At 48.2% G+C, this 12,115-nt stretch overlaps 1 protein-coding gene across 2 annotated transcripts in view; it reads left to right on the top strand.

The window, feature by feature from the left end:
- Positions 1–12,115, top strand: part of CREB5 (cAMP responsive element binding protein 5) — a 409,450-nt gene that overhangs the window by 50,625 nt on the left and 346,710 nt on the right. Inside the window, exon 1 of one of the 2 annotated variants that reach the window (XM_066239437.1) lies at positions 8,762–8,802. The exons of the other annotated variant lie outside the window; for it this stretch is intronic. The gene's annotated coding sequence lies outside the window, so the exon portion shown is untranslated. Of the gene's footprint in view, positions 1–8,761; positions 8,803–12,115 lie in introns of those variants that run through there. 2 annotated transcript variants of the gene reach the window in all.

Here is a 12,115-nt window from a genome sequence, read left to right on the forward strand (position 1 = left end):
CTTCTCCTATGTGCCCTGGCCGGGAATCGAACCTGGGTCCCCCGCACGCCAGGCCGACGCTCTACCGCTGAGCCAACCGGCCAGGACCGCGTGTCTATATTTATAAGAGCTGGTGGTGTATAGTTTTGTTTTGTTTTCCTCATGATGCCCTTGCCTGGTTTTGGTTTCAGGGTAATAATGGCTTCAGATTAATAAGTAGGAAAAATGTTTTCTCTTCTTTATTTTTGGAAGGAGTTTGAGAAAGATCAGTGTTAATTCTTCTTTAGATACTTGGTAGAATACTTGGGAGAACTCACCTGTGACGCTATCTGGGCCTGAGCATTTCTTTGTGGGAATTTAAAGAAGATTACCGATTCAATCTTCTCTTTACTTGTTATAGATGGACTCAGATTAACTTGAGTCATTTTTGGTAGTTTGTGTCCTTCTTAAAAATTTCCCATTTCATCTAGTGATCAAACTGGTTTTCATACAGTTTTTCATACCATATGTACTTTTGTTTCAAGTTATTATTTAAAAAAGAACATTATACTTTTTTTTTTTTTTTTAAATAAGGGTTTCTGCAAGGGCCCAGCTCTGCAGCTCTGACACAGGGCCTGGGATAATCATCACCATTATAGAGCCTTTACTGTGTGTTGGATATTTCACTGAATACTTTACACATGTAGTTTCATGTACAACAACAACAGTCTGAGGTACTGTGTTATTCTGGAAACAGCGGCTCCCAATGGTTATGCAGTTGGCAGGTGGTGGGGCTGGTAACTGCACCCAGAGAAAGTGGACAGTTAGTGTGGGACCCATTGGGAGGGGCACATGGTCCCATCCTTGTCTTGAGAGAGGAGGGGTTCTGAAGCCACCCCCGCATACAGAGTGTCAGCAGGCGCTGGGGACAGACAGGATGCAGAGCGGTGAGATGTCTGGATGCTCGCAGCTTCAGGAGAGCTCCAAGAACCCTGAGGCTGCGGTACAGCAGAAGCAGAGAGTAGGACAGCAGGAGATTTTAAATTTCCCCAAATTATTCCCTAGAGGCTGTCCTAAGCTCAGACGAAGGGGGTGTGCTGGACGCTTGGACTGGGGACACAGCACAGAGAGTTTTACGGCTTGACCCAGAACAGAAGATGCTGGAAAGGTGCTTAGTGCAGTTTCTCCAGCCTCCAAGGCGAGAGGGCAAGCTCCACCCCCTATCGGGACGGGACCACCCCTTCAGACCCAGGGCCTTCTGGAGCAGTACTTCTGTATCTGTGTCATAAATGTATTCTTAGGACTCATTGGCACTTAGATTAATTCTGCAGGTGCAGATGCTTCCCCACGGTACTGGCAAACCGGCTGCTCTGTTCTGTTCTAAGACTAGCCTAGTATCTGGAGGCAGAGGGCTTGAATTCAAGTCCCATCTCTGCCTGTTCCTGGTGGTGTGACCTCAGTCAGAATACCCTCCCTCTTGAAACCTCAGATTTGTCATCTGCAAAATGAGGAAAAAAAAATACATACATCTCATAAATCATTCTAGGAACCAAATTAAATTAATGTATGGAAAACGTCTTTGTAAACTGTTAAACTCCAGAAAGGTTAACAAATGACTCCTTTTTTTTTTTTTTTTTTTCCATATGGAAAAAGCCACTGAGTGAATAATCTCTCGCATGAGTGTCCATTTATGTCAGCCTGCTGAGGTCATATGGTGTGGCTTTGAAGTGGAGAAAGTGTGACTGTCAGGTTTTAAAAAGGAAGCAGAGAGCCCGTATTTCTCAGGCCGCTCTGCGCGGGCGCGAGCACAGCTGTGGCGGCAGTGACTTCACAGGACCTGCAGCCCTCACTGGGGCCGCGACAGCCAACATAAAGACAACTGAAAAGCCAGACCTGGGCAAGCTGAAGGAGTGAAATAAAAACAGACCTGAAGGGCATAATAGCACCTCCATTTATAGATATAAAAAAAGCATTATTAAAACGAACAGGTTCTAGATTGCTTTGTGGGTCTTTCTGGTAAATTTCATCTACTTCTATTACTTAACCATTTTTATCCTAAGTATATATATGATGGCCGGCGGGGGGGCAAAAAGCTCTACATTTTTAGCTTGGTCCCTTGTGAACGCTGAGAACGATAATGCTTCTCAAGGTAGTAATATATCTATCGTTGGCTAGTAGGAAATGTTTACTGATTATTTTGGGACGGGTTCAGCCGCGGGAGAAAGAAATGGGTCCGGTGGTGGGCAGACGGCCGCTGCAGGGCTGGCGGCTGCCTTTCTGGCTCCTGGCTCTCCTCTTTCTAGCTGTGTCCTTGGGGAAGCTGTTTACTCCCAGGTCTTCTCAGCTGGAAGCCAGGGAGGACACAGAGCCTCTTCCACACGGTGCTGATGGGGACTAACACACGGCAAGAAATCGTCGTTGCCTTCCCTGCCTTCTTATTTTTTTTTATTTTTTTATTTTTTTTTGTATTTTTCTGAAGCTGGAAACGGGGAGAGACAGTCAGACAGACTCCCGCATGCACCCGACCGGGATCCACCCAGCACGCCCACCAGGGGCAACGCTCTGCCCACCAGGGGGCGACGCTCTGCCCCTCCGGGGCATTGCTCTGCCGAGACCAGAGCCACTCTAGCGCCTGGGGCAGAGGCCAAGGAGCCATCCCCAGTGCCCGGGCCATCTTTGCTCCAATGGAGCCTTGGCTGCGGGAGGGGAAGAGAGAGACAGAGAGGAAGGGGGGGGGGTGGAGAAGCAAACGGGCGCCTCTCCTATGTGCCCTGGCAGGGAATTGAACCCGAGTCCCCCGCACGCCAGGCCGACACTCTACCGCTGAGCCAACCGGCCAGGGCCCCTGCCTTCCTTTGACTTAGCTTTTCATATCCTAAGACCAACAGCACAGGCACCACACACACACACACACACACACACACACACACACACACACGCGTAACCTTTCAGTCCACCTTTTTTTTTTTTTTTTTTTTTTTTTTTGTACATCTGAGGAAAAGATGTAATCCTTCCCCGGTTTGGTTCCAAGAAGTTCTCTCTGCTGTTTGATGTGCATTCTTGGGCGCAACTCCGGCATCATGTATTTCAGACATAGCGCCTGTTCACAAGGCCCCCGGAGGATTTATGAAAATGGGCTTCTGCTCCTTGGTGTTATTTGTAATTCTTTACTTTTCTTCTGCATGCAGAGGAGTTGCTCTTGAGGAGGGATACAAAGCTATGCAGAAGTCGGCCCAGATCACATCACTGTTGGTCAGAATTTCCCATGGTGCTCACTGCTGGGGGCTACTGTATTGAATGAAGCTACTCTGCAATTGCAATTTCCAGGGATATGAGGAAAGCCCTCCTCAGCTGAATGCCCGTATCCGGTTGGCAAGGGCGGCAGCCTCGGAAAGAGGTTGGGTTAACAAGAGAACGTTGCAGGAGAAGCCGTAGGAGGGACCTGGGTCTGCTCTGCCCAGGAGAGGTGGGCAGTGGCAGGTGGCTCCGAGAGGTTCCGGCACGTAGTTCAAACTCTGCCTTCTTAAAGGAAGATGATACTTCTTGAGGATGGCTCTGAGGGTGGGACCGGGTCCATGGACTGCACCTTACAGGGAGATGGGGTTTCATTTCCTGTGAGGGAGAAGTTCTTAAGCAATGAGCAGATGAAGTCGGACGAGTGGCCTAGGAGGTCACTCTGCGCTTCTGCGAGGAGCAGTGTAAGTCAGGGGTCAGAGCTCAAGGAGCCGTGGCAGAGAGCAGACCCAGACGCAGAGCCTGGGGACAGAGCGGGGGGCAGTGTCCAGTGTCCTGAACAGATGTCATGAGTTGCTGATCAGGAGAGCTTATTAGCGAAATAGACTTGAGGCCCTGAACTGTTGTGACAAACAAGCCCCAGTCCTGAGGTGCTGGCTCATCCCTGGGAAGGACTTTACCTGTTTCAGCCTGTTTCCAAAGGCCAGTGCTGGGGCCTGTCTGCTAATGCTGTTCATCCTCTTAAAGGTGGTGGCCAGGCCCTGGCAGGGGCAAGTTCACCGTCACTGCAGGTCCTCCAGCCGCCACTGGATCCCTGGATGGCGAGAGCTTTAGAGTCCTGCTGAGTAGACTCAAGCATTAGATATGCTTGATAACCTTGATGTTACCATTCAGTGCTGATGAGAGTGAGCTTTGATTGGGTCTGGGACCAGAGACACGGAGCATGGGGTCTTGTCTAAGATAGAGCAGATCAACCCAGGATCATGGGCAGTCAGCTGGACAGGCACCAGAGTGGGGAACAGAACGTGCTAAGAATAATAGCTTGGTTCTATTTTCCTACATCCTGATTCCTGCAGGTAAAGTAAGTCGCATCCTCTTCTGTGCTCTCTTTGTCTTCTCTGAAACTCGGCCTCACTTTTCACGTGGCCCTGTACTCATCAGCTAGTGTCTGTCTTCCTTTGAAGGACTTATAGCAATAGTTCATTTTATTGAGAGCTTTCCATGTGCGCAGTGATTTACAGGCAACCTCTCATTCAATCTTCACAACAAACCTAGGAGGTAGTCGTTTATTAATATTCTTATTCCTGTTTTGCAGCTGAAGGAACTGAAGCTTGGAGAAACTAAGTAGCATGGCCCAAGGACAGGCAGCTCTGAATGGCAAAGAGCAGAAGGATAGGGTCAGGGTCAAACTCAGTTCTCACGTTATTCTTCACTGAGATCACTGCGTTATTTCTTGAGGCTACATCTTTTTTTCATCTGGGTCTCCCCAGTACTGAGCGTGGTTGCAGACAAGATAGGCTTCCAATAAAAATTGTACCTGGTGGCCCGACCTGTGGTGGCGCAGTGGATAAAGCGTCAACCTGGAAATGCTGAGGTCGCCAGTTCGAAACCCTGGGCTTGCCTGGTCAAGGCACATATGGGAGTTGATGCTTCCAGCTCCTCCCCCTTCTCTCTCTCTGTCTCTCTCTCTCCTCTCTCTCCCTCTCTGTCTCTCTCTCCTCTCTAAAAAAATGAATAAATAAAATTAAAAAAAAATCTGTTAAAAAAAAATTGTACCTGGTAACTAAGTGGACAACCTGAGCCACTTTCTGAGTGCCACGCTGTGTGATCCACCCTCTAACAAATACGCACGCAGGCTGGCTGAATCCTGTCCTATGCTGGCAAAGCATGCTCACTGGAGAAATTAGCTCAGGCAATTAAGAGTTTGCTGGCTCATCCTGAAATTATAGCTTGTTGTTTAAATACATGGAAACAAATAAAATTTAGGACCCCCCCTTTTTTTTGCCACATAAACTTAACAGGTTCATACATGAACAAAAATTAGTGTCTTTGCCAATGAGTGATGCTAAAATGCCATGCTATTCTTGCTTGTTATTTTTGTCACCATGAAATAAGCCATATTTACATGATTATTTAACCATATGCTTTTCAGAAGTTTTAGACTCAGATTTTATAATAGTAATACGAACTGGCAGTTACATAGCACTTCCCACGTCCCAGGCACTGTTCTCAATTGTTTACATATGTTAACTCCTTTAATCCTCATCTAATCTTATATCCTTATGAAGTAAGTGCCATTATTACAAGACATGAAGAAACTGAGGCACAGAGAGGTTAAGTGCTTATCTTAGGTCACACAGCTAATGAATGAAAGAATCAAGATTTGAACCCAGATGCTCTTAAAAGACTACATAGTACTACAGAGCTGTGATTTATTGGATGCCTCAAGCTTCAGCACAGTTCTGTGTAAAAGGGATTGTTTGTCCATTTCACAAATGAGGAAACTAAAATTCAGAGCGGCTTAGACATTTGTCCCAGACAGGAGGCAGGCTCATGGACATTTAGAGTGACCTTGTTATTGTTATAGTTGCCCCAAAGTCAAGTGACTATCCCCATGTTTCATGTGAGGACTGGGGAGCAGACAGTTGAACTTCTCAAAGTCCCTCTGTCTACAGCCCGGGCCTCTTCAGCGCTTCTCTTTACTCTTAGAGCACATGCTCCTCTTGTGTGATCCTGCCTCCCCACCTCCCCCGACTTCCCCCGGTCCCTCCTGCACCCCAAGCTCCTTGCTTTTGGGGTGCCCTCCACTTGGGGCGCCCTCTCTCCTTCTTGCTTCTGGCAACTCATTTGCGTTCTTCAGGCCTCAGTTCAAATACGTCCTGCTCAGAGAGGTGCACCTGACCTCCCCCTTCACACAGGTCCCCTGTCCTCCGCTGTCTATTACGTCACCCAGTTTATCGCCTTCAGTGGACTTCCCAAGGCGTTGTTTTTCTTGGCTGCTTCCTGAGCTGGGCGCTTGTGGGTTTTGCTTCCTTCTGCTCTGGAGCTCAGGGGCTCCGCTGTCTCCCTCCCCACTCCTTCCCCAAGCACACCTCCGGAGGTCCTTCAGGGGCACTTGCTGGAAGACCAGCAAGTCCTCTGGAGGAGGACAGGGGCAATAAGGGAGACAGACAGTGGCTCCTCAGCTGTCTTCAAGCCCTAACCCTGCCCGGGGCTCGGGTGACTGAGGCTGGCCAAACTCAGGACAGGAATCGGGTCAGCCGAGGAGTGAAGACAGAGGCCGCTGTCTGCTGTTTGGAAAGACCCAGTGCCCGGCTCATTTGGCCAGATGTTCTTGGGAGTGTCTCATTGTCACCTTTGGGTCCATGACCCTGGCCCGTGGCAGGGAGCCTCCCTTGGACTTTGAAACCATCTGGCAAGTGCGCCGGGTGTGACTTTAAGTGGCTCGTGTACCCTGGGGAACTGGCCTTCTGAGCGTCTAGCTTTTTAAGAGGCTATCTGAAGCCTGGTTTTGTTGTTTATTTTTGGTTTCTTTTTCTAGCCATCGCGCCCCAAATTGCCTGTCTCGGGGACATTTAGACATCCAGGTTGACTCGCTATCCAGCACTGACTTGGGCAGATTTTTCTCATTCTGACAAGTCCGCTGGGTGTCGGGCAGCTGAGGGATTAGGATCTTACGCTCTCTTTTCTGGAGCTTTCTTTGAGTATTAGCAATGGGAGATGTTGCAGGGGTGGCCGGGACGCCGTGAGTCCTGGTTTGTGTAGGAAAGCTCCAGAATAAACGAACTTGGACCTCAGGGTGCGGGTTGGCCAATCCTGACCTCAGTTTCTGCAGGTGTTGACGGGTAACCATTGGTTTCCAACACAAGAGGGGAGCCTTTCTCTCCCCTGTGTGGGATGTGCCCCGTGGGGCTGTGTTTTGTAGACAGCGAAGTTAAGGCTTGCCCAGAAAAAATAACATGTTTTCTTTGCCTTGTGCTTGAGCTGTTTGCCTGGTGACTGGCTGATTGGTGGTCTGGGAAGAAAGGAGACATTGGTTAACTTGGGTGTCCGGAGGATTTTTTTTTTTTTTTGGTGTGTGTGTGTGTGTGTGTGTATGTGTTTGTCTAAGTGGTTGTTTCTGTTTCTTTGGAAACAGTCGAGGACAGATGAAGAAATAACGATAATACTAGGGCTTTCCACTTGTCTTCAGGGTCCTTGAAGCATCTTACAAACATTAGCTTGATGTCACTATTTAAATGATCCCCTTTGGTGGGGGAATACCGGAACACCAGACACCCTTTGATGTAGGTGTCACAAATGCGGGTTGAACGCGGAGGGCCCGGGAGGTGGCTGGGAATTCTGCCATCCTAAGTCACACTGGAACGCTTTTCCTGGCGGAGTCCCCTTCAGAGGCACTTAGTGGAGAAGATAAATCAAAGTTGTATCTAAACAAGGTTTTTACTTTTTTTTTTTCTAGCCTTGATAAAAAATGCTTTTCTGAGGTTAAAAATAACCTGACACACAGGAGGATCTAGTGGGGACAGGATAAGTAAAATTTTAGTGGGGACATTAAAGTAAAATTTTGACTACTCCCAAGCATTTAAAAAACTCAAAATTTGTGAGGCTTTCCACACATACAGACCTTTCTGCCTCAGGAGACAGCCTTCCTCAGGGACAGAGGTCTCGAGCTGTTCATTCTGAACTCCCCAGCGTCCTGGGCTGGGAGACAGTGCTCTTCTGAGATGTCCCCACTCTGCTTCCCCAAGTGGGTGAAATAACCAGGTCTTTGTGCTGTGACTTCCTTATTGTCACAGATAACTAACCTTTCATGCCTGCTTCAAAATGTTTTTACCTGATGGGATCTTTTGGGAACAAAAATGTGATAGAAGTAAAGAAAAAAAACCAGAGCAAGAATAAGAATAAGCAGTAGAATGATACAGGAAATTATAATTTGCTAAAGAAAATTTAATACTGAAAGAAAGATTTGTTTTTTTGTTTGTTTGTTTTTTGTAATTTTCTGAAGTGAGAAGCGGGGAGGCAGAGAGACAGACTCCCTCATGTGCCCAACCGGGATCCACCCGGCATGCCCACCAGGGGGTGATGCTCTGCCCATCTGGGGCGTCGCTGTGTTGCAACTGGAGCCATTCTAGCACCTGAGGCAGAGGCCATGGAGCCATCTTCAGTGCCCGGGCCAACTTTGCTCCAATGGAGCCTTGGCTGCAGGAGGGGAAGAGAGAGACAGAGAGGAAGGAGAGGGGGAGGGGTGGAGAAGCAGATGGTGCTTTTCCTGTGTGCCCTGATCGGGAATCAAACCCGGGACTTCTACATGTCAGGCTGATGCTCTACCACTGAGCCAACTGGCCAGGGCGATTTTTTTTTTTTGATAGCCCAAGTACAGAGTAGATGTAAAAACAGGTCATAATCTCTGTTAGGTTTATGTCTAAGCCCAAACGCCCCCACTGATAGAAGGCACTGTGTTTCTCATCCTATCCCAGGCACCTCTGAATGCCACCCTTTTCTTACCTTCAGGGCAACTGGAGTCTGGACGGCAAGGAGAGTGTAGCCAGGCGCAAGTGAGGGGGTGGATGTTACCTGCATTTCTGTGGTCAGGAGCAGTGCTCCGGGAAGGTAAACAAACTCATGTGCCGGCTCTGGCTCCTCCCAGCTCAGGGTGAGGCTTCGGATGCTCCCTGGCTTTCTCAGCCAACAGTACCTGCCCCGGGGACAAGGGACCCAGTCCCGGAGCTCACAAGCTGGCTGCAGTGTGGCAGAGCTAGGGTTTGAACACAGACCATCTTACAAAGCATTTCTTCACATTGTATCTCAATCAGAACACAAAGAAAATTCATGCTACCTGGAAGCCTCCAAGTAAAAAGTTAGTAGATACGGTTTTGCTTGATAACGGCTAGATGATCAGAAAATGGTAGAAAGCCAGAATCACTTTAGAGATCATCACCTCGGACATCTTTCAGTATGATCTCTTCACACGTGCCGTCAAGTGTGGATGTAACTCGTGTGCCGTCCAGTACCCCGGCAGCTCCAGACGCTTACTATATATAAAGCCAGTCTGTAATGAAAACAGCAATCAACATTTCATAGCACTTTCCCAAATACCATCCCATTCTACCTTCCCCATATCCTTGCAAGGCAGATAATGCTGGTGTTGTCTATTCTCTCTCTCTCTCTCTCTCTCTCTCTCTCTCTCTTTCTCCCTCTCTCTCTTTTTAAATTTTCTGAAGTAAGAAGTTGGGAGGCAATCATACTCCCACATAAGCCTGACCAGAATCCACCTGGCATGCCCACCAGGGGGCGATGCTCTGCCCATTTGAGGCATTGCTCCGTTGTGGCCAGAGCCATTCTAGTGCCTGAGGCGGAGCACATGGAGCCATCCTCAGCTCCTGGGCCAAGTTTGCTCCAATGGAGCCTTGGCTGCGGGAGTGGAAGAAAAAGATAGAGAGGAGAAGAGGAAGAGTGGAGAAGCAGATGGGTGTTTCTCCTGTTTGCCCTGGCCAGGAATTGAACCCAGGACTTCCACATGCCGGGCTGATGCTCTACTGCTAAGCCAACCAGCCAGGGCTATTGTCTCTTTTTATAGTGAGAAAAAGAATGTTCATAGAAGTTAGTTAACTTGCCCAGGATCACACAGCTAGTGAGTAAGGGACCTGAGATGTCCTTATTGATTTTCTAACATATAATCTGGACCTCTGGCCACAAAGTTAGGCTTACTGCAAATAATGTAGTCTTACTTATCAGGATTAAACACAAAATAAAACCTAATTTAAGACAAACAAGAAAAAGCCTTACTTCTAGTAGTAAAACATTGCCCCGAGTTTTGTGTGTGTGCGTGCGTGCCTTGAATTGACATCTTAGGAGAAATACTTAACTGTGAGAGGAAATTAGACGGTGTTTGACGTAGTTAATGAAACAGTCTTGCTTTCTCATGGCCTGTGAACTCTCCTCGCACTTTGCTAACCCTCCTCGACGGCCTTTAACATCCTAATATCCTACCTCCCACCACCGACATCTGTACAGGGCTCGCCTCCCTGTCGGACGGTCAGTGCGCAGAGGGCCGCATCAGCGGCACCTTCGTGTTCCTATCACGGGGCCCCAATGTGGTGTAGGTGCTCCGTGACAGTGTGGGGAAAGAATGAATGAATGAGACCAGTGTCCTCTGTTTCTGATCCTACCCCCAGCGCCAGCGGAGGCTGAATCACTTTTGAACAAGTTCTCCTTGCCGGGTAATCAATCACTGTCTACAGGCCACTTTCCCCCAGAGCGGCCTGCGAACAATGGCTTCTGAAGATCCTTGAATTCCCTCCCTGAGCAGCTGCAGTTTCCCGGGAGGACTTGGGGGCTTGCCTCTTCCCGTCCCCTTCCTTGACTCAGCCTCTCAATGGCAGCGGCTGATGGGCCTCCCTGCAAACCCCTTCTGGGTGCCGCCTGCACCGGTTCCCCCTTCACTTTCTCCCTGGAAGAGCCCAGGTTCGGGGGGATGTTTCCCAGGACCTGACCTCTATTCCCCGCCCCCCCCCCCCCCCCCCAGCAAAGAGACAGCATTCATGCTTAGAGAGGGGCCCGAGCTTGCAGAGAGCAGGGGCATTTAAAATTTAAAAACTCCTCCTTCCCTTTCCACGCTGGTGTGGAGTGTTGACTGAAAAATGGCGCTGCTGTCTGGGGCCGAGCCCCGGGGGCCCGAAGGAGCTGGCCCCTGCGTTTGTTTGTGAATGGCTGGGACCTTGTGATGAATGGGAGTCTGGGGCAGAGTAGCCTCTCGTGGGTGGTGGCGCACGGAAAAGCCCTTTTCTCTCCGCGTCCTTTTTCCAGGGTGGTTCAGTGGATTTGTAGGCTTCAGTGAGTGACTCTTCTGTTTCATAGGAAGTTGAGAAAGACATTAAGGACTTTTCTAGTCTATGGAAACGATTTAGTGGCCCTCAAAAATACAGCTTATTTCTGCACTTTTAAAATACCAGTTTAATGATCCTGAATTGTGGTGACCTTTGTGCTCAGAGGTGGACCTGGATTTTCTTACTCTGCCTCCTGGTGAGTTTGGTATGCTCCCCTGGGTGACATTAGGGCGTAGGCATCAGTTGGGAGCCTTGAGCTAGTTTATGGAGTTGAAAAAAAAAATCTCTGTAATATATGTACTTGAATACATACATATATATGCCCCCCCTAGCTTCTCAATAAGAAAACTTAATAGTCACAACAGAAAAAGATTAAATATGTATGCATTTAGATATGTATTTGAGTGTATGTGTGTATATGTGAGTGTGTGTATATACATTATATATATATATATATATATATATATATATATATATATATATATAATATTTTGGGGCCTATTAAATTTCCTTACTGAGAGGTTGGTTAGAAGGCCAACATTCCCCTGAGTGTTCCAAAACCTGATATCAGATGATGCCAGCAACATTAAAACTGAATTTAGAAACCTGCGATGTTCTCTACTTGAATTAAAATAAAAAGAGAGAAAAAGAAAAGGAAGGAGAAACCTGCTCTTTTTTTTTTTTACATAGGCAGAGATAGACAGGGACAGACAGACAGGAACGGAGAGAGAGATGAGAAGCATCAATCATCAGTCTTTCATTGTGTATTGCGACTTCTTAGTTGTTCATTGATTGCCCTCTCATATGTGCCTTGACCGCGGGCCTTCAGCAGACGAAGCAATCCCTTGCTGGAGCCAGCGACCCTGGGTCCAAGCTGGTGAGCTTTTTGCTCAAGCCAGATGAGCCCGCGTTCAAGCTGGCGACCTCGGGGTCTTGAACCTGGGTCCTTCCGCATCCCAGTCCGACGCTCTAGCCACTGCGCCACCACCTGGTCAGGCAAACCTGCTCTTTTTGATGGCGCTTTCCTCAGCAATAATATAAAACCAACAGGCCGTTATCAGGAATGAAAAGGCACCTGAGCAGGAGCCCTATTTCCG

The sequence above is a fragment of the Saccopteryx bilineata genome, chromosome 7 (assembly GCF_036850765.1).
Source record: "Saccopteryx bilineata isolate mSacBil1 chromosome 7, mSacBil1_pri_phased_curated, whole genome shotgun sequence".
Classification (NCBI taxonomy): Eukaryota; Metazoa; Chordata; class Mammalia; order Chiroptera; family Emballonuridae; genus Saccopteryx; species Saccopteryx bilineata.